At 48.0% G+C, this 21,056-nt stretch overlaps 1 long non-coding RNA gene across 1 annotated transcript; it reads right to left on the bottom strand.

Moving 5' to 3' along the window:
* Positions 1 to 17,237: 17,237 nt before the first annotated feature.
* LOC109942332 (uncharacterized) lies at positions 17,238 to 19,790 on the bottom strand. The gene is made up of 3 exons (XR_002265077.2): positions 19,235 to 19,790; positions 18,281 to 18,419; positions 17,238 to 18,204 (listed from the first exon to the last, which is right to left on the bottom strand). It is a non-coding gene; the product is annotated as an uncharacterized lncRNA (long non-coding RNA).
* Positions 19,791 to 21,056: the final 1,266 nt, after the last annotated feature.

The following is a 21,056-nucleotide window of genomic DNA, read 5'->3' on the forward strand; positions in this document are numbered from 1 at the left end:
AGCAACACGCACACAAGCAGCAACAAGAGCTCGCAACACAACTCAAAGAGTTCACAACTCCACAAGAGCTCTATATGCTATCACAATGAAACGAATGTGCGAGATCGATGTCTTGGTGCTTAGAGATGTTGTAGGAATGCTTGGTGTCCTCCTCCATGCGCCTAGGGGTCCCTTTTATAGCCCCAAGGCAGCTGGGAGCCGTTGAGAACAAATCTGGAAGGCCATCCTTGCCTTCTGTCGTCGGGCGCACCGGACAGTCCGGTGCACACCGGACACTGTCCGGTGCCCGATTTATTTCCATAAACAGCGCAGTTGACCGTTGCAGGCCGTTGGAGATCTGGGAGCTGATGGCGCACCGGACAGTCCGGTGCACACCGGACAGTCCGGTGCCCCCTTCCGACCGTTGGCTCGGCCACGTGTCTCGCGCAGATTGCGCGGCCGACCGTTGGCCCGGCCGACCGTTGGCTCACCGGACAGTCCGGTGCACACCGGACAGTCCGGTGAATTTTAGCCGTACGCCGTCGGCAAATTCCCGAGAGCGGCGTCTTCAGGTCGAGGCAGCCTGGCGCACCGGACACTGTCCGGTGCACCACCGGACAGTCCGGTGCCCCAGACCGAAACAGCCTGTTGGCTGTACACAGCCAACATTCTCCTTTTCTTCTTTTCTCTGTTTCTAACACTTAGACAAATATATTAGTACACAAAACCAATGTACTAAGGTTTAGAAACATACCTTTACTTGTGATTTGCACTTTGTTCATCCATGGGCATATATTCACATTTAAGCACATGTGTTGGCACTCAATCACCAAAATACTTAGAAATGGCCCAAAGGCACATTTCCCTTTCAATCTCCCCCTTTTTGGTGATTTATGCCAACACAACATAAAGCAACTAGAACAAGTGCAAAATCACTTCAAATAGAACTCAAATCAATTTTGATTCATTTATGGCATATATGGATCATCCTTTGCCACCACTTGGTTTGTTTTTGCAAATCAAACTCAAATCTCTATCTCTAAGTCAAACACACATGTTGAAGCATAAAGAGAGTCATTCCAAAAGAGATTGATCAAAGATTTCAAAAACTCCCCCTATTTCCCATAATCAATACTTCTCCCCACAAGAAGCCAACTTTTGACGAAAGAGACAATGCAAGAGTTTTGAACAAACCAAAAGCTCTATTCTACTATTTTCAAAATCTCTCAAGTGATAGCTGATCCATTTATTGCTTTGGCCTTTATTTTCTCCCCCTTTGGCATTAAGCACCAAAACAGAATCAACTTTGGCCCTTTAACCCCATTGCCTCACCAAAATCTTCAATTAAGATCAAATGGCAATAAGAGTACGTGAGATGAACTTGGAATAAGTTACCCTCTCATCGGAGTGCAGTGGAAGTCTTTCATGGTCCAAGTCCACCTTTTCCCTTTCAATTCTCCTTTTGAGACTAAATCAAGCAAACTCAAGCATATGGTTAGTCTCAAAGGGTCAAGTTGTAACACATCTCCCCCTAAACATGTGCATCACTTTGCAACGGACTTGTGAGGTCCAGGGAGTGTTTGTACAACTTGAGCACCACAATAAGCAACAGAATGCAGAATGAACATGATCAAAGGCATAGACACATGTATGCTACAATTCAATCCAAGTTCCGCGAATCTAAGACATTTAGCTCACTACGCAGCCTGCAAAAGGTCTTCTCATCTAGAGGCTTGGTAAAGATATCGGCTAGCTGGTTCTCGGTGCTAACATGAAACACTTCGATATCTCCCTTTTGCTGGTGGTCTCTCAAAAAGTGATGCCGGATGTCTATGTGCTTTGTGCGGCTGTGCTCGACAGGATTTTCCGCCATGCGGATAGCACTCTCATTATCACATAGGAGTGGGACTTTGCTCAGATTGTAGCCAAAGTCCCTGAGGGTTTGCCTCATCCAAAGTAGTTGCGTGCAACACTGTCCTGCGGCAACATACTCGGCCTCAGCGGTGGATAGGGCAACAGAAGTTTGTTTCTTAGAGTTCCACGACACCAGGGACCTTCCTAAGAATTGGCACGTCCCCGATGTACTCTTCCTATCGACCTTACATCCAGCATAGTCGGAATCTGAGTATCCAACCAAGTCAAAGGTAGACCCCTTTGGATACCAGAGCCCGAAGCAAGGCGTAGCAACTAAATATCTCAGAATTCGCTTCACCGCCACTAAGTGACACTCCTTAGGATCGGATTGAAATCTAGCACACATGCATACGCTAAGCATAATATCCGGTCTACTAGCACATAAATAAAGCAAAGAACCTATCATGGACCGGTATGCTTTTTGATCAACAGACTTACCTCCTTTGTTGAGGTCGGTGTGTCCGCCGGTTCCCATCGGAGTCTTTGCGGGCTTGGCGTCCTTCATCCCAAACCGCTTTAGCAGATCTTGCGTGTACTTTGTTTGGGAGATGAAGGTGTCGTCCTTGAGTTGCTTCACTTGGAACCCAAGGAAGTAGTTCAACTCGCCCATCATCGACATCTCGAATTTCTGCGTCATCACCCTGCTAAACTCTTCACAAGACTTTTGGTTAGTAGAACCAAATATTATGTCATCGACATAAATTTGGCACACAAACAAATCACCATCACATGTCTTTGTAAAAAGAGTTGGATCGGCTTTCCCAACCTTGAAAGCATTAACAATTAGAATGTCTCTAAGGCATTCATACCATGCTCTTGGGGCTTGTTTAAGTCCATAGAGCGCCTTAGAGAGCTTACACACATGGTCGGGGTACCGTTCATCCTCGAAGCCAGGGGGTTGCTCCACGTACACCTCCTCCTTGATTGGCCCGTTGAGGAAAGCGCTCTTCACATCCATTTGGTACAACCTGAAGGAATGGTGAGCGGCATATGCTAGCAAGATACAAATTGATTCTAGCCTAGCCACAGGAGCAAAAGTCTCCTCGAAATCCAAACCTGCGACTTGGGCATAACCTTTTGCCACAAGTCGAGCCTTGTTTCTCGTCACCACCCCGTGCTCGTCCTGTTTGTTGCAGAACACCCACTTGGTTCCCACAACATTTTGCTTCGGACGAGGCACCAGTGTCCAAACTTCATTCCTCTTGAAGTTGTTGAGCTCCTCCTGCATGGCCAACACCCAGTCCGGATCTAGCAAGGCCTCCTCTACCCTGAAAGGCTCAATAGAAGAGACAAAAGAGTAATGCTCACAAAAATTAACTAATCGAGACCGAGTAGTTACTCCCTTGCTAATGTCACCCAGAATTTGGTCGACGGGATGATCCCTTTGAATCATCGCTCGAACTTGGGTTGGAGGTGCCGGTTGCGCTTCTTCCTCCATCACATGAGCATCTTGTGCTCCCCCTTGATCACGCGCCTCCTGTTGATGAACCTGTTCATCGTCTTGAGTTGGGGGATGCACAGTTGTTGAGGAAGAAGGTTGATCTTGCTCCAAGTGTTCCTGTGGTCGCACATCACCAATCGCCATGGTACGCATAGCGGCCGTTGGAACATCTTCTTCATCTACATCATCACAATCAACAGCTTGCTCTCTTGGAGAGCCATTAGTCTCATCAAATACAACGTCGCTAGAGACTTCAACCAAACCCGATGATTTGTTGAAGACTCTATACGCCTTTGTATTTGAGTCATAACCTAATAAAAACCCTTCTACTGCTTTGGGAGCAGACTTAGAATTTCTACCCTTCTTTACTAGAATGTAGCACTTGCTCCCAAATACACGAAAGTAAGATACATTGGGTTTGTTACCGGTTAGTAGCTCATACGACGTCTTCTTGAGGAGGCGATGAAGGTAGACCCTGTTGATGGCGTGGCAAGCTGTGTTCACGGCTTCCGTCCAAAAGTACTCGGGGGTCTTGAACTCTCCTAGCATCGTCCTCGCCATGTCGATGAGCGTCCTGTTCATCCTCTCTACCACACCATTTTGCTGTGGTGTGTAGGGTGCGGAGAACTCGTGCTTGATCCCTTCCTCTTCAAGGAACTCCTCCACTTGAAGGTTCTTGAACTCGGACCCGTTGTCGCTCCTTATCTTCTTCACCTTGAGCTCAAACTCATTTTGAGCTCTCCTGAGGAAGCGCTTGAGGGTCCCTTGGGTTTCAGACTTATCCTGCAAAAAGAACACCCACGTGAAGCGGGAAAAGTCATCAACAATAACTAGACCATACTTACTCCCTCCTATGCTCAGATAGGCGACGGGTCCGAAGAGGTCCATATGCAGCAGCTCCAGAGGTCTTGAAGTGGTCATCACATTCTTGCTGTGATGCGCTCCTCCCACTTGTTTACCTGCTTGACAAGCTGCACTAGGTCTATCTTTTTCGAATTGCACGTTAGTCAAACCTATCACGTGTTCTCCCTTTAGAAGCTTGTGAAGGTTCTTCATCCCCACATGTGCTAAGCGGCGATGCCACAGCCAGCCCATGCTAGTCTTAGCTATTAAGCATGCATCTAGACCAGCCTCTTCTTTTGCAAAATCAACTAAATAAAGTTTGCCGTCTAATACACCCTTAAAAGCTAGTGAACCATCACTTCTTCTAAAGACAGACACATCTACATTTGTAAATAGACAGTTATACCCCATGTTGCATAATTGACTAACAGATAGCAAATTATAACCAAGAGACTCTACTAAAAACACATTAGAGATAGAGTGCTCATTAGAAATTGCAATTTTACCTAACCCTTTTACCTTGCCTTGATTCCCATCACCGAATACAATTGAATCTTGGAAATCCTTATTCTTGACGTAGGAGGTGAACATCTTCTTCTCCCCCGTCATATGGTTTGTGCATCCGCTGTCGATAATCCAGCTTGAACCCCCGGATGCATAAACCTGCAAGGCAAATTTAGGCTTGGGACTTAGGTACCCAACTCATGTTGGGTCCTACAAGGTTAGTGCAAATATCCTTAGGGACCCAAATGCAAGTTTTGTCTCCCTTGCATTTTGCCCCTAACTTCCTAGCAACAATTTTCTTATCCTTTCTACAAATAGCAAAGGAAGCATTTAAAGCACAATAAATTGTAGAAGGTTCATTCACTACTTTCCTAGGAGCATGAATAACATTCTTTCTAGGCATATGATGAACAACATTTCTCCTACTAACTTTTCCATTATGCACATAGGAAGAACTAGAAGCAAACATGGCATGAGAACCAAAAGCATCACATGCATTGTAACTCCTATAAGCATTTCTAGTTTGTCTCCTATCATGATACATAAAAGCATGGTTCTTTTGCACACTACTAGCCATAGGGGCCTTCCCTTTCTCCTTGGCGAGAATGGGAGCCTTATGGCTTGTTAAGTTCTTGGCTTCTCTCTTGAAGCCAAGTCCATCCTTAATTGAGGGGTGTCTACCAATTGTGTAGGCATCCCTTGCAAATTTTAGTTTATCGAAATCATTCTTGCTAGTCTTAAGTTGAGCATTAAGACTAGCCAATTCATCATTAAGCTTGGAAATTGAAACTAGATGTTCACTACAAGCATCAATGTCAAAATCTTTACACCTAGTACAAATTACAACATGTTCTACACAAGAATTGGATTTATTTGCTACTTCTAATTTAGCGTTTAAATCATTGTTGACACCTTTTAAAGTAGAAATGGTTTCATGACAAGTAGATAGTTCAAAAGAAAGCATTTCATTTCTTTTAACTTCTAAAGCATAGGATTTTTGTGCTTCTATGAATTTATCATGTTCTTCATACAATAAATCCTCTTGTTTCTCTAAGAGTCTATCCTTCTCATTCAAGGCATCAATCAATTCATTGATTTTATCAATCTTATTTCTATCCAATCCCTTGAACAAGCTAGAGTAATCTATTTCCTCATCGCTAGACTCATCATCACTAGAAGAAACATAAGTGGTGTCTCGAGTACTCACCTTCTTCTCCCTTGCCATAAGGCATGTGTGACGCTCGTTGGGGAAGAGGGTTGATTTGTTGAAGGCGGTGGCGGCAAGTCCTTCATTGTCGGAGTCGGAGGAGGAGCAATCTGAATCCCACTCCTTTCCGATATGTGCCTCCCCCTTGGCCTTCTTGTAATGCTTCTTCTTCTCCCTTTTGTTCCCTTGGTCCTAGTCACTATCATTATCGGGGCAGTTAGCGATAAAATGACCAATCTTACCACACTTGAAGCATGAGTGCTTCCCCTTTGTCTTGGTCTTGCTTGGCTGCCCCTTGTGACCCTTTAGTACCGTCTTGAAGCGTTTAATGATGAGAGCCATCTCTTCATCATTAAGTCCGGCCGCCTCAATTCGTGCCACCTTGCTAGGTAGCGCCTCCTTGCTTCTTGTTGCTTTGAGAGCAAGAGGTTGCGGCTCGTTGATCGGTCCATTCAAGGCGTCGTCCACGTATCTTGCTTCCTTAATCATCATTCGCCCGCTGACGAATTTTCCTAGGACTTCTTCGGGCGACATTTTGGTGTACCTGGGATTCTCACGAATATTGTTCACCAAATGAGGATCAAGAATGGTAAAGGACCTTAGTAATAGTCGGACGACGTCGTGGTCCGTCCATCGCGTGCTTCCATAGCTCCTTATCTTGTTGACAAGGGTCTTGAGCCGGTTGTACGTTTGGGTTGGCTCCTCCCCCCTTATCATAGCGAATCTCCCTAGTTCGCCCTCCACCAACTCCATCTTGGTGAGCATGGTGACGTCGTTGCCCTCGTGAGAGATCTTGAGGGTGTCCCATATCTGCTTGGCATTGTCCAAGCCGCTCACCTTATTGTATTCTTCCCTGCACAAATATGCTAAGAGAACAGTAGTAGCTTGTGCATTTCTATGGATTTGTTCATTTATAAGCATAGGGCTATCCGAGCTATCAAATTTCATTCCATTCTCTACAATCTCCCATATGCTTGGATGGAGAGAGAATAAGTGACTACGCATTTTGTGACTCCAAAATCCGTAGTCCTCCCCATCGAAGTGTGGGGGTTTGCCAAGAGGAATGGAAAGTAAATGTGAATTCGAACTATGTGGAATGCGAGAATAGTCAAATGAAAAGTTCGAATTGACCGTCTTCCTGTAGTCGTTGTCGTCGTCCTTTTGGGAAGAGGAAGATTCGTCGCTGTCGTAGTAGACGATCTCCTTGATGTGCCTTGTCTTCTTCTTCTTCCCATCTTTTCGTCTATGGCCCGAGCCCGAGTCGTTGGACTTGTCATCCTTTGGCTCGTTGACGAAGGACTCCTTCTCCTTGTCGTTGATCACGATTCCCTTCCCCTTAGGATCCATCTCTTCGGGCGGTTAGTCCCTTTCTTGAAGAGAACGGCTCTGATACCAATTGAGAGCACCTAGAGGGGGGGGGGTGAATAGGTGATCCTATAAAACTTAAACTTATAGCCACAAAAACTTGTTAAGTGTTAGCACAATTATTGCCAAGTGGCTAAAGAGGAGTCTCAACAAAACACAATACCACAAGAGATCAAACACAGAGAGGACACAGTGGTTTATCCCGTGGTTCGGCCAAGACCAACGCTTGCCTACTCCACGTTGTGGCGTCCCAACGGACGAGGGTTGCAATCAACCCCTCTCAAGCGGTCCAAAGACCAACTTGAATACCACGGTGTTTTGCTTTGTCTTTCAATATCCCGTTTGCGAGGAATCTCCACAACTTGGAGTCTCTCGCCCTTACACTTGAGATTCACAAAGAAATGCGGAGTAAGGGAGGGAATGAGCAACGCACACAAGACTTCAAAAGATCAGAGCAACACGCACACAAGTAGCAACAAGAGCTCGCAACACAACTCAAAGAGTTCACGACTCCACAAGAGCTCTATATGCTATCACAATGAAACGAATGCGCGAGATCGATGTCTTGGTGCTTAGAGATGTTGTAGGAATGCTTGGTGTCCTCCTCCATGCGCCTAGGGGTCCCTTTTATAGCCCCAAGGCAGCTGGGAGCCGTTGAGAACAAATCTGGAAGGCCATCCTTGCCTTCTGTCGTCGGGCGCACCGGACAGTCCGGTGCACACCGGACACTGTCCGGTGCCCGATTTATTTCCATAAACAGCGCAGTTGACCGTTGCAGGCCGTTGGAGATCTGGGAGCTGATGGCGCACCGGACAGTCCGGTGCACACCGGACAGTCCGGTGCCCCCTTCCGACCGTTGGCTCAGCCACGTGTCTCGCGCAGATTGCGCGGCCGACCGTTGGCCCGGCCGACCGTTGGCTCACCGGACAGTCCGGTGCACACCGGACAGTCCGGTGAATTTTAGCCGTACGCCGTCGGCAAATTCCCGAGAGCGGCGTCTTCAGGTCGAGGCAGCCTGGCGCACCGGACACTGTCCGGTGCACCACCGGACAGTCCGGTGCCCCAGACCGAAACAGCATGTTGGCTGTACACAGCCAACATTCTCCTTTTCTTCTTTTCTCTGTTTCTAACACTTAGACAAATATATTAGTACACAAAACCAATGTACTAAGGCTTAGAAACATACCTTTACTTGTGATTTGCACTTTGTTCATCCATGGGCATATATTCACATTTAAGCACATGTGTTGGCACTCAATCACCAAAATACTTAGAAATGGCCCAAAGGCACATTTCCCTTTCAAAAGCATAATATCCGGTCGAGATGCACATAAATAGAGTAAATATCCTATCATCGACCGGTATACCTTTTGATCCACGGACTTACCTCCCGTGTCGAGGTCGAGATGCCCATTGGTTCCCATGGGTGTCTTGATGGGCTTGGCATCCTTCATCCCAAACTTGTTTAGAATGTCTTGAGTATACTTCGTTTGGCTAATGAAGGTGCCCTCTTGGAGTTGCTTTACTTGAAATCCCAAGAAGTACTTCAACTCCCCCATCATAGACATCTCGAATTTTTGTGTCATGATCCCACTAAATTCTTCACATGTAGACTCGTTAGTAGACCCAAATATAATATCATCAACATAAATTTGGCATACGAACAAGTCATTTTCAAGAGTTTTAGTGAATAAAGTAGGATCGGCCTTTCCGACTTTGAAGCCATTAGCGATAAGAAAATCTCTTAGGCATTCATACTATGCTCTTGGGGCTTGCTTGAGCCCATAGAGCGCCTTAGAGAGCTTATAAACATGGTTAGGGTACTCACTATCTTCAAAGCCGGGAGGTTGCTCAACATAGACCTCTTCTTTGATTGGTCCATTGAGGAAGGCACTTTTCACGTCCATTTGATAAAGCTTAAAGCCATGGTAAGTAGCATAGGCTAATAATATACGAATTGACTCAAGCCTAGCTACGGGTGCATAGGTTTCACCGAAATCCAAACCTTTGACTTGGGAGTATCCCTTGGCCACAAGTCGAGCTTTGTTCCTTGTCACCACACCATGCTCATCTTGCTTGTTGCGGAAGACCCATTTGGTTCCTACAACATTTTGATTAGGACGTGGAACTAAATGCCATACCTCATTCCTAGTGAAGTTGTTGATCTCCTCTTGCATTGCCATCACCCAATCCGAATCTTGGAGTGCTTCCTCTACCCTGTGTGGCTCAATAGAGGAAACAAAAGAGTAATGCTCACAAAAATGTGCAACACGAGATCTAGTAGTTACCCCCTTGTGAATGTCGCCGAGGATGGTGTCGACGGGGTGATCTCATTGGATTGCTTGGTGGACTCTTGGGTGTGGCGGCCTTTGCTCTTCATCCTCCTTGTCTTGATCATTTGTATCTCCCCCTTGATCATTGCCATCATCTTGAGGTGGCTCTTTTGCTTGATCTTCTACTTCATCAACTTGAGCTTCATCCTCATTTTGAGTTGGTGGAGATGCTTGCGTGGAGGAGGACGGTTGATCTTGTGCATTTGGAGGCTCTTCCGATTCCTTAGGACACACATCCCCAATGGACATGTTCCTTAGCGCGATGCACGGAGCCTCTTCATCACCTATCTCATCAAGATCAACTTGCTCTACTTGAGAGCCGTTAGTCTCATCAAACACAACGTCACAAGAAACTTCAACTTGCCCAGAGGACTTGTTAAAGACTCTATATGCCCTTGTGTTTGAATCATATCCTAGTAAAAAGCCTTCTACAGTCTTAGGAGCAAATTTAGATTTTCTACCTCTTTTAACAAGAATAAAGCATTTGCTACCAAAGACTCTAAAATATGAAATATTTGGCTTTTTACCGGTCAGGAGTTCATAAGATGTCTTCTTGAGGATTTGGTGTAGATATAACCGGTTGATGGCGTAGCAGGCGGTGTTGACCGCCTCGGCCCAAAACCGATCTGAAGTCTTGTATTCATCAAGCATGGTCCTTGCCATGTCCAATAAAGTTCGATTCTTCCTCTCCACTACACCATTTTGTTGTGGCGTGTAGGGAGAAGAGAACTCATGCTTGATGCCCTCCTCCTCAAGAAAGCCTTCAATTTGAGAGTTCTTGAACTTCGTCCTGTTGTCGCTTCTAATTTTCTTGATCCTTAAGCCGAACTCGTTTTGAGCTCGTCTCAAGAATCCCTTTAAGGTTTCTTGGGTTTGAGATTTTTCCTGCAAAAAGAACACCCAAGTGAAGCGAGAATAATCATCCACTATTACAAGACAATACTTACACCCGCCGATGCTTATGTAAGCAATCGGGCCGAATAGATCCATGTGGAGTAGCTCAAGCGGCCTGTCGGTCGTCATGATGTTCTTGTGTGGATGATGAGTATCAACTTGCTTTCCTGCTTGGCATGCGCTACAAACCCTGTCTTTCTCAAAATGAACATTTGTTAGTCCTAAAATGTGTTCTCCCTTTAGAAGCTTATGAAGATTCTTCATCCCAACATGGGCTAGTCGGCGGTGCCAGAGCCAACCCATGTTAGTCTTAGCAATTAAGCATGTGTCGAGTTCAGCTCTATCAAAATCTAATAAGTATAGCTGACCCTCTAACACACCCTTAAATGCTATTGAATCATCACTTCTTCTAAAGACAGTGACACCTACATCAGTAAAGAGACAGTTGTAGCCCATTTTGCATAATTGAGATATAGAAAGCAAATTGTAATCTAATGAAACTACAAGAAAAACATTGGAAATAGAATGGTCAGGAGATATAGCAATTTTACCCAATCCTTTGACCAAACCTTGGTTTCCATCCCCAAATGTGATAGCTCGTTGGGGATCTTGATTTTTCTCATAGGAGGAGAACATCTTCTTCTCCCCTGTCATGTGGTTTGTGCACCCGCTATCGATGATCCAACTTGAGCCCCCGGATGCATAAACCTACAAAACAAGTTTAGTTCTTGACTTTAGGTACCCAAACGGTTTTGGGTCCTTTGGCATTAGAAACAAGAACTTTGGGAACCCAAACACAAGTTTTGGAGCTCTTGTGTTTGCCCCCAACATACTTGGCAACGACCTTGCCGGATTTGTTAGTCAAAACATAAGATGCATCAAAAGTTTAAAATGAAATTGCATGATCATGTGATGCATTAGGAGTTTTCTTCTTAGGCAACTTAGCACGGGTTGGTTGTCTAGAGCTAGATGTCTCACCTTTATACATAAATGCATGATTAGGGCCAGAGTGAGACTTCCTAGAATGAGTTCTCCTAATTTTGCTCTCGGGATAACCGGTAGGGTATAAAATGTAACCCTCGTTATCCTGAGGCATGGGAGCCTTGCCCTTAACAAAGTTTGACAATTTCTTAGGAGGGGCACTAATTTTGACATTGTCTCCCCTTTGGAAGCCAATGTCATCCTTGATGTCAGGGCGTCTCCCATTATAAAGCATACTACGAGCAAATTTAATTTTTTCATTCTCTAAGTTATGCTCGGTAATTTTAGCATCTAATTTTGCTATATGATCATTTTGTTGTTTAATTAAAGACATGTGATCATGAATAGCATTAATATCAACATCTCTACATCTAGTACAAATAGATACATACTCAACGATAGATGTAGAGGGTTTGCAAGATTTCAATTCTACAGCCTTAGCATGTAATATATCGTTTTCACTTCTAAGGTTAGAAATAGTAACATTGCAAACATCAAAATCTTTAGCCTTAGCAAGCAATTTTTCATTTTCATTTCTAAGGCTAGCAAGTGAAATGTTCAATTCTTCAATCCTATCAAGCAAATCATCATTATCATCTCTAGGATTGGAAGTTGAAACATTACAAACATGAGAATCAACCTTAGCTAACAAATTAACATTTTCATTTCTAAGGTTGGCAATAGTGTCATGGCATGTGCTTAGCTCACTAGTTAGTTTTTGACATTTTTCTATTTCTAGAGCATAAGCATTTTTAACCTTAACATGCTTTTTATTTTCCTTGATTAGGAAGTCCTCTTGAGAGTCCAAGAGATCATCCTTCTCATGGATGGCACTAATCAATTCATTTAATTTCTCTTTTTATTGCATGTTTAAGTTGGCAAAAAGAGTGCGTAAGTTATCTTCCTCATCACTAGCATTTTCATCACTAGAAGACTCATATCTAGTGGAGGATTTAGATTTAACCTTCTTCTTTTTGCCGTCCTTTGCCATGAGGCACTTGTGGCCGACGTTTGGGAAGAGGAGTCCCTTGGTGACGGCGATGTTGGCGGCGTCCTCGTCGTCGGAGGAGTCGGTGGAGCTCTCGTCGGAGTCCCACTCGCGGCACACGTGGGCATCGCCGCCCCTCTTCTTGTGGTACCTCTTCTTTTCTCTCCTCTTGCCTTTCTTGTCGTTATCCCTGTCACTGTCACTTGATAATAGACATTTAGCAATAAAGTGACCGGGCTTACCACATTTTTAGCAAACCTTCTTGGAACGGGATTTGTAATCCTTCCCCTTCCTTTGCTTGAGGATTTGGCGAAAGCTTTTGATGATCAAAGCCATCTCCTCGTTGTCGAGCTTTGAAGCGTCGATTGGTTGTCTACTCGGTGTAGACTCCTCCTTCTTCTCTTCCGTTGCCTTGAAAGCCACCGGTTGTGCTTCGGACGTGGAGGGATCATCAAGCTCGTTGATCTTATTTGAGCCCTTGATCATACATTCAAAGCTCACAAAATTTCCGATAACTTCCTCGGGAGTCATTAGTGTGTATCTAGGATTACCACGAATTAATTGAACTTGAGTGGGGTTAAGAAAGATGAGTGATCTAAGAATAACCTTAACCACCTCGTGGTCATCCCATTTCTTGCTCCCGAGGTTGCGCACTTGGTTCACCAAGGTTTTGAGCCGGTTGTACATATCTTGTGGCTCCTCCCCTTGGCGAAGACGGAAGCGACCGAGCTCCCCCTCGATCGTTTCCCGCTTGGTGACCTTGGTGAGTTCATCACCCTCGTGCGCGGTCTTGAGTAGATCCCAAATCTCCTTCGCATTCCTCAACCCTTGCACCTTGTTATATTCCTCTCTACTTAGAGAGGCGAGGAGTATGGTTGTGGCTTGGGAGTTGAAGTGCTCGATTTGGGCTACTTCATCTTCATCATAGTTTTCATCCCCTATGGATGGTACCTGTGCACCAAACTCAACAACATCCCATATACTTTTGTGGAGCGAGGTTAGATGAAATCGCATTAAATCACTCCACCTAGCGTAATCTTCACCATCAAAAGTTGGTGGTTTGCCTAATGAGACGGAAAGTAAAGGTGCATGTTTAGAAATGCGAGGGTAACGTAGGGGAATCTTACTATACTTCTTACGCTCTTGGCGCTTAGAAGTGACGGACGCCGCGTCGGAGCCGGAGGTGGATGCCGATGAAGAATCGGTCTCGTAGTAGACCACCTTCCTCATCCTCTTTTTCTTGTCCCCACTCCGATGCGGCTTGTGGGCGGAGGATTTCTCCTTCTTCTCTTTGTGGTGTGAAGAAGATCTCTTCTCCTTCAATTTGGAGGAGTCCTTATTCTTCTCCTTCCTCTTGGTGCGGGACTCTTCCGATGAATTGCTCCCGTGGCTTGTAGTGGGCTTTTCGCCGGTCTCCATCTCCTTCTTGGCGTGATCTCCCGACATCACTTCGAGCGGTTAGGCTCAAATGAAGCACCGGGATCTGATACCAATTGATAGTCGCCTAGAGGGGGGTGAATAGGGCGAAACTGAAATTTACAAATATAAACACAACTACAAGCCGGGTTAGCGTTAGAAATAAAGATGAGTCCGTGAGAGAGGGTGCAAAACAAATCTCGAACAAATAAGGAGTGTGACACAAGGATTTGTTTTACCGAGGTTCGGTTCTCGCAAACCTACTCCTCGTTGAGGTGGTCACAAAGACCGGGTCTCTTTCAACCCTTTCCCTCTCTCAAACGGTCCCTCCGACCGAGTGAGCTTCTCTTCTCAAATCAAAACCGGGAACAAAACTTCCCCGCAAGGGCCACCACACAATTGGTGCCTCTTGCCTTGATTACAATGGAGTTTTGATCACAAGAACAAGTGAGAAAGAAAAGAAGCAATCCAAGCGCAAGAGCTCAAAAGAACACGACAAATCTCTCTCGCTTATCACTAAAGCCTTGTGTGGAATTGGAGAGAATTTGATCTCTTTGGTGTGTCTAGAATTGAATGCCTAGCTCTTGTAAGTGGTTGGGAAGTGGAAAACTTGGATGCAATGAATGGTGGGTGGTTGGGGTATTTATAGCCCCAACCACCAAACTAGTCGTTTGGTGGGGCTGTCTGTCGAATGGTGCACCGGACAGTCCGGTGTACACCGGACATGTCCGGTGCGCCAGCCACGTCACCAAAGCCGTTGGGATTCGACCGTTGGAGCTCTGACTTCTGGGCCCGCCTGGATGTCCGGTGGCGCACCAGACATGTACTGTAGAGTGTCCGGTGCGCCACTACGCGCGTGCCTGACTTCTGCGCGCTCTGGCGCGCATTAATTGCTGTTGCAGGTGACCGTTGGCGCGAAGTAGTCGTTGCCCCGCTGTTACACCGGACAGTCCGGTGTACACCGGACATGTCTGGTGAATTATAGCGGAGCCGCCGTTGCAGTTTCCCGAAGCAGGTGAGTTCCTGAGGCCGCTCTTCCTTGGAGCACCGGACACTGTCCGGTGTACACCGGACAGTCCGGTGAATTATAGCGGAGCGCCTCTGGAAATTCCCGAAGGTGGCGAGTTTGAGTTGGAGTCCTCTGGTGCACCGGACACATGTCCAGTGTACACCGGACATTCCGGTGCCATAGACCAGAGGTGCCTTCGGTTGTCCCTTGCTCTCTTTGTTGAACCCCATACTTAGTCTTTTTATTGCCTAAGTGTGAACCTTGGCACCTGTATAACTTATACACTAGAGCAAACTAGTTAGTTCAATTATTTGTGTTGGACAATTCAACCACCAAAATAGGTGTAAGCCTAATTCCCTTTCACATCCTCCGCGCCACGAGTGCCCGACCGTCCCGACTCTGGGACTGCTGCCATGCACGCCGTGCAGCAGCACACGCTAGCGCAGGCGTCCCGGACTCCGTCGAGGGCAGCGCCTACGGCGCTGTCTGCGGCCAGAGAGTTCCTGCGCCACCCCCTAGCTCCACGGCATCACCGAGGGCCATGAAGCAGTGGCGCGACGACGTCGACCGGCTACTCGGCATGGCACATTCTACTTCAACCCGGTCGAGGCCTTGGTCATCCCGGCGCCAACGCGAGGCGACGGCGTCTGTGCGCTCGCCCTCCGTGAGGGGTGCACAGACCGACGACCTCCGGGCGGAGCTCAACCGTAGGCGTACGGGAGAAGACGCTCGGGTCTCTTTGGAAAGGGCGCGTGAGCGCCGCCAGAACATTGAGGGTCGCAACCTCGACCGCGATTTCGCCGCAGAAGCACCGCAGACGCCAATGGACGCCCAGTCCCAAACGGGTGTCCCCTTGGCCGGTGTAGGCTGCGCCACACTAGCGGACCATCTCCGCGCGACGTCCTGGCCACCCAAGTTCTGGCCGCACCTGTCGGAAAAATATGACGGAACATCAAACCCGTCAGAGTTTCTGCAGGTGTATGTTACCGCCATCACGGCAGCAGGTGGAAACACCATTGTGATGGCAACATACTTTCATGTGGCCTTGTCTGGACCTGCCCGGACCTGGCTCATGAACCTCACCCCAGGATCAGTCTACTCCTGGGAAGAACTCTGTGCGCGGTTCGTGGCGAACTTCGCCAGTGCTTACCAGCATCACGGTGTGGAGACACACCTCCATGCAGTGAGGCAGGAGGCCGGGGAAACCCTCCAGAAGTTCATCTCCCGCTTCACCAAGGTGCGAGGTACGATACCTCATATTTCTGATGCTTCTAACATCACCGCCTTCCGACAGGGAGTACGTGATGAAAAAATGTTGGAGAAGTTGGCCACACATGACGTGGAAACTGTCCCCACGCTCTTCGCTCTGGCCGACAAATGCGCCAGAGCCGCCGAGGGCCATGCATGCACTCGGCCCCGCAAACTGGGGCTGCCCAGTCAGGTGGCTCGGGGGCCGTCCTCCGGGACGAAAAGAAGAAAAAGAAGAAGGACCGTGACTACCAGAAGTCGTGGTCCACCGCTCTGGTGGTCACGACAGCGACCGGAGGCTAGGGCGACCGCAACAAACGCCCGCGACCGCAGAAGGGTAGCAGCGGTTCATGCCCTGTGCACCTGCATGGGTGCCACAGCGCCGCGGAGTGTCGCGAGATCATCGACCTCGCAAAACGCGTCAGCGAGCGGCACGAGCAATCCTCCAAAGATGGCTCCTCGCCTCGCCGTCGACCCGGCAAGGAAAAGGTGGACGACGGCGAGGTGGCCGCGGCTGAACGGGACCTCGGGTATCAGTCGCCCGAGGGAGACCTAAAGGATATCTTCGTCGGAGGCTCCTACTCCGGTGAAGACAAGTAGACGGACCTCGGGGGAACTCCGTGTCCCCCGGTCTACGAAGCTGAAGCACGCCTTCCTCCGAAGGCCCTTCCGGACCTCCCACGGGTCCGAGCTGCAGACAGGTACATGCAGAAGTGATCACATCCAGAGACAAGGGCTCCCGTGTCAAATGCGGATAGGAACCCTGGGTCGGGGCTTAGCCCCGCGGCAAGTGCCATACCAAGAGGTGCTCCGCAACTCTCCCCCAGCTGGGAAGGACCCTCCAAGGTAACGGGAGTGCACCGACCCAGGGGCAACCATCTAGCTACGACTGGAGGAGTACCTTACCCCGATGCCAAATATCTCTGTAAGTTCTATCCATAAAGCAAGACTAAGGGGTCGAGTCTGTTTCCTTTTTGTAACTAAATAACGCATACGTGTATGATAACCCGGTGGGGTCTGCCCCCATGAACCCGGACTATTGGTCTGCACACATGCACGACAAGTTATGAAGAAGAAACTACCCCCTCAGTCGTGCTATTGTGATAGTTCCATCTTGCTGCTCCATGGTCCCACCTTGCAGTCTTTTAGATAATGCCTTTCAGCTAACCCACCCGTACGGGTTCCATCTGTCTGACATGGAGACATCCGAATTGAATAGCTAGGCTTGTAGTTTAGGGTCCCTGACACGAAAGTGGGGAGGTCCGACAGCCTGGGGGCCGGCTCTAGAAAACGGGACCCCGTTCCATAGGGTAGTCCGGAGCCCGTGTAGCCGCTCAGCCAGGTCCTGTACCGTGGGCCTACATGCTCCACCACCCCGTGACGGGAACTTAGTATCTAGAGTTATAAGTCCTGCGGGTCCGACAACCTCAGGATCAAAGCTAGAGAATGGACATTAGTCCCCTGGGGTGGTCCGACAAGTAGTATCCGAATTTGTACGTGGTACCATTAATAGTGAAGTGCACTGGTGGCATGGTACCATTACGTAACAGATCAAACACAGGTGAGCGATGCAGCACGTTCAGATCATTGTTAGTACCAGGCATTCCGAAAAAGGCATGCCAAATCCACAGGTCATACCCAACGACTGCCTCTAGTATCATTGTTGGCCTCGAATTGCGCCCACAAAACTGTCCCCGCCATGCAGTAGGATAGCTGCGCCATTCCTAATGCATACAATCGATGGAGCCTAGCATACCCGGAAACCCCATGTCCGCGTTTAAACTAAGTATGCGAGCAATGTCTTCGTGGTTAGGGATACAGAGGTATCGTTCGCTAAAGCAGGATATGATTGCGCGACAGAAACGAATCAGACAGTCCCTAGCCGTAGTCTGCCCAATCTGTATGTACTCATCAACCGCATCGGTTGGTAACCCGTAAGCTAGGATACGCAAAGCAGCACATACTTTTTGCAATGGACTGAGCCCCGCTAAACCTGTTGCATCACATCGAATAGTGAAAAAGTCACCTTCTCGCTGAACGCCCCGAAGGATACGTAGGAACAAAGGACGATGCATCCAAAACCTGAAAACCAAAGCAAAGCTAATAAGAACAAAACGAACCTCGAAAGCAAAGTCAAAGCATTACTTACGAAATGTACCTTCGACGAAAAACATGTGGTGGATACACTGGATTAGGTCCGAAGTAGTGGTGCTTGATGAGATTTTCTCCAGCAGCGTGGTCCCTATGGATAACTCGGCGAGGCAATGAAGAGCGCCTACGCCGCGTGCTCGAGGCTCCTATACCAAGTTGCTCAACATGTTGAGAAAGCAACAAGTTATCGATCTCTTCGTCTGAATCATCGGACGACGAAGACAACACTAGGCTTTTGAATGAGTCCATGACGAGCTGAACCAACAGTACGTACTAGGTACAATAGATGGAATGACTGCCGGTACAAAAGAGAGAAGTGTGGAGATGAGTATATCATGGGCGCAGGGTACCTTATTTATAGATGGCTTGGGCGTGTCAAAGAAGCCAGGAGGTCGTGGCGTGCCGTGGAAGCCAGTCGTGTGGTGGAAGCCACCGTGTTGTGTACTAGAAGATTGTGAATTTCTTATTATTTAAAAACATATAATTCCAACGATTTTTTACTAACGTATTTATACTAATTACGAAGTGTGCTAAGTAATTGTGTACTAAGTTGCGGCCGCGCACTGTTCATAGAGCAAATAAAAATAAAACAAAAACTGGATGGTAGTTGAGTTAGTTGAAGATGAAAGTATATAATATTGGTGTGGTGAGGTATAAAGGTTTGATATAGGGGGAACTGTTGTAGAGCGTGGAGATATAGAGAAAACAGAACGCTGACGTGACACGTGAGTGAGATATAGAGAGAGAAATTTAGGGAAACAGTTGAACACAGTCTAAATTTCTCTACCCTAAAAAGAATATTCTATCCTTGTCAGCAAAGTTCTTTACTCTATACCACAATTCTCCGCAGTCATATTTACTCTATATCTCAACTCTATACCAACTACTATATATTATATTATTTCTTTTTTCATTCTCTATCCTTTCCCACCCAACTACCAGTACAGACGAACTGCCGCACCTGCTGCCTTGCATGCCGCCAACGGAGAGGAGCCACGTCGAGAGGATAGCGCAGCCGCTGGTAGAACGCTACATTTGAAGTTTTGCCATGCCTCAGCGACGGTGCAGTCACGGATACAGTTGACCGCTGCAGTTGAAGAGTAAACGCTATCTCGATACAGTTTTGCGTGGAGCGCGCGACTGCGGACAGCCTAACATCCCTTCTTTCTTCCTATCGCTGCGGGGAGCTAGAGCTACTGGCGACTCCGCCAGCGCCGCTGCTGTTGGTCTGTTGCCGCCAGCAATCTAGAGACACAAGTATGCGCTCGCGGTCTCGCGCGGCTGTTGCTGCCGCCGCCGAAGGGGACAGGCGATCGCGAGCTCGCGGCTCGGCACGACGTCGCGCTGCGCGCAGACGTGCACGTACGGACGCGATGGCGCCGTGCCGGACCCGACCGATTTGCTCGCTCCGGCGGTGGCACTCATTTATTGGTTTGCGGGTTGTGCTGGGCGATGGGCCCGAGAGCGAGAGAGAGCACCAAATTGGCGGCAGGTCGACAGTCCACACGCCCACCGACACAGCTGTTTGTCTCCGGCCGCGGCCGGGTTTATGGGTTCGGTGAGGTGCAGTGCAGCCAGGTACGAAAACGGCAGCCCGGTCGCTCGGGTTTCAAAATCCACGAGACCTTTTGGGGGTCACATCAGCTGTGTGCTGAAGCTGAACGTGTCGGCAATCGAGAAGATCTATGGCATTTGCGATGTGCAAATGCAGATGCTACCCAGCTGGCCTGCCGCTTGTGCATGTCGCGGCGATGGCCGATGATGGGGCATGTCGCCAACCCGCTGCTGCTGTGCTGCTGTGCTCTACGCCTCTACCTGGCAATAGCTTCCAAATCATCCCACACCGCACGCCCACCTGTTGCTCCACAACCGGCAGTAGCAGTACAAGCCTCATCGCAATTCAGAACCAAAAGCCTCTAGAACGAAAATCCATGTCCATCCATCTTGATCGGTACGGTACGGGCCCAAACGACGACAGGAGATGCCTGTCCCAGCACGCACGAATAGCACAGAACAGCTACGGGCGAGGACCACCTCACGTACTCCGACGGTACGTCAAGGTTCAAACAAGAGGAAGCAGAGAAAGAGAGAGAGTCCTTTTCGCGTTCCATCGAAGGCACTTAGGCACACATCCCATATACCGGTACGGCGGTACTGCGCTGGAACGGAGCAATCGAGCCGGACCCGCGCGGCCACGCCCTCACCATTCGGTGCCAAAGCCCAAAGGAAAGGCAGGAGCAGGACGAGACGCACCGCCCGCCGACGGCTCGTTCGCCGAACGGACACTGGCGGCGTGCCGAGACGGCAAAAAAAAAAAAAAAAAAACGTGTGCGGGTCAGCGGGTGAAGGGTCACTGTCCCGCGCGGTGAAACGTTTGTTGCAGATATGAGACTCCACGATTCATCTCATGTGATTGAAAGCGCCCGGGCAGCGGCGCGCAGCCGGAGATCCGCGCGCGGTTAGGCGATGCCATTCAGACTATCTGCAGCAGTTTCTTTTAAATTTTTCTCTTATATTTTTTTTGTTATATCATTAACATTTCATTTCCTACTTTTTCATCTTCGCAGCAGTTTTCCCTAAATACTTTACAGATATATATCATACTATAACCATAAAATATCATTTTCTATATCTACTTTTTATCCACTATTAATTTTTATCTACTAATAATTCATCGTGGGCCCACACCACAGTGCCAAACAGTGTAAGAACGTATGAACAGTGTACCGTCAGGAGTGGAGGGAGAGAGAAGCGCTCCCCTCGCCTCGCTAGAGGCCTCCGTA

This window comes from Zea mays, chromosome 9, assembly GCF_902167145.1.
Source record: "Zea mays cultivar B73 chromosome 9, Zm-B73-REFERENCE-NAM-5.0, whole genome shotgun sequence".
Taxonomy (NCBI): domain Eukaryota; kingdom Viridiplantae; phylum Streptophyta; class Magnoliopsida; order Poales; family Poaceae; genus Zea; species Zea mays.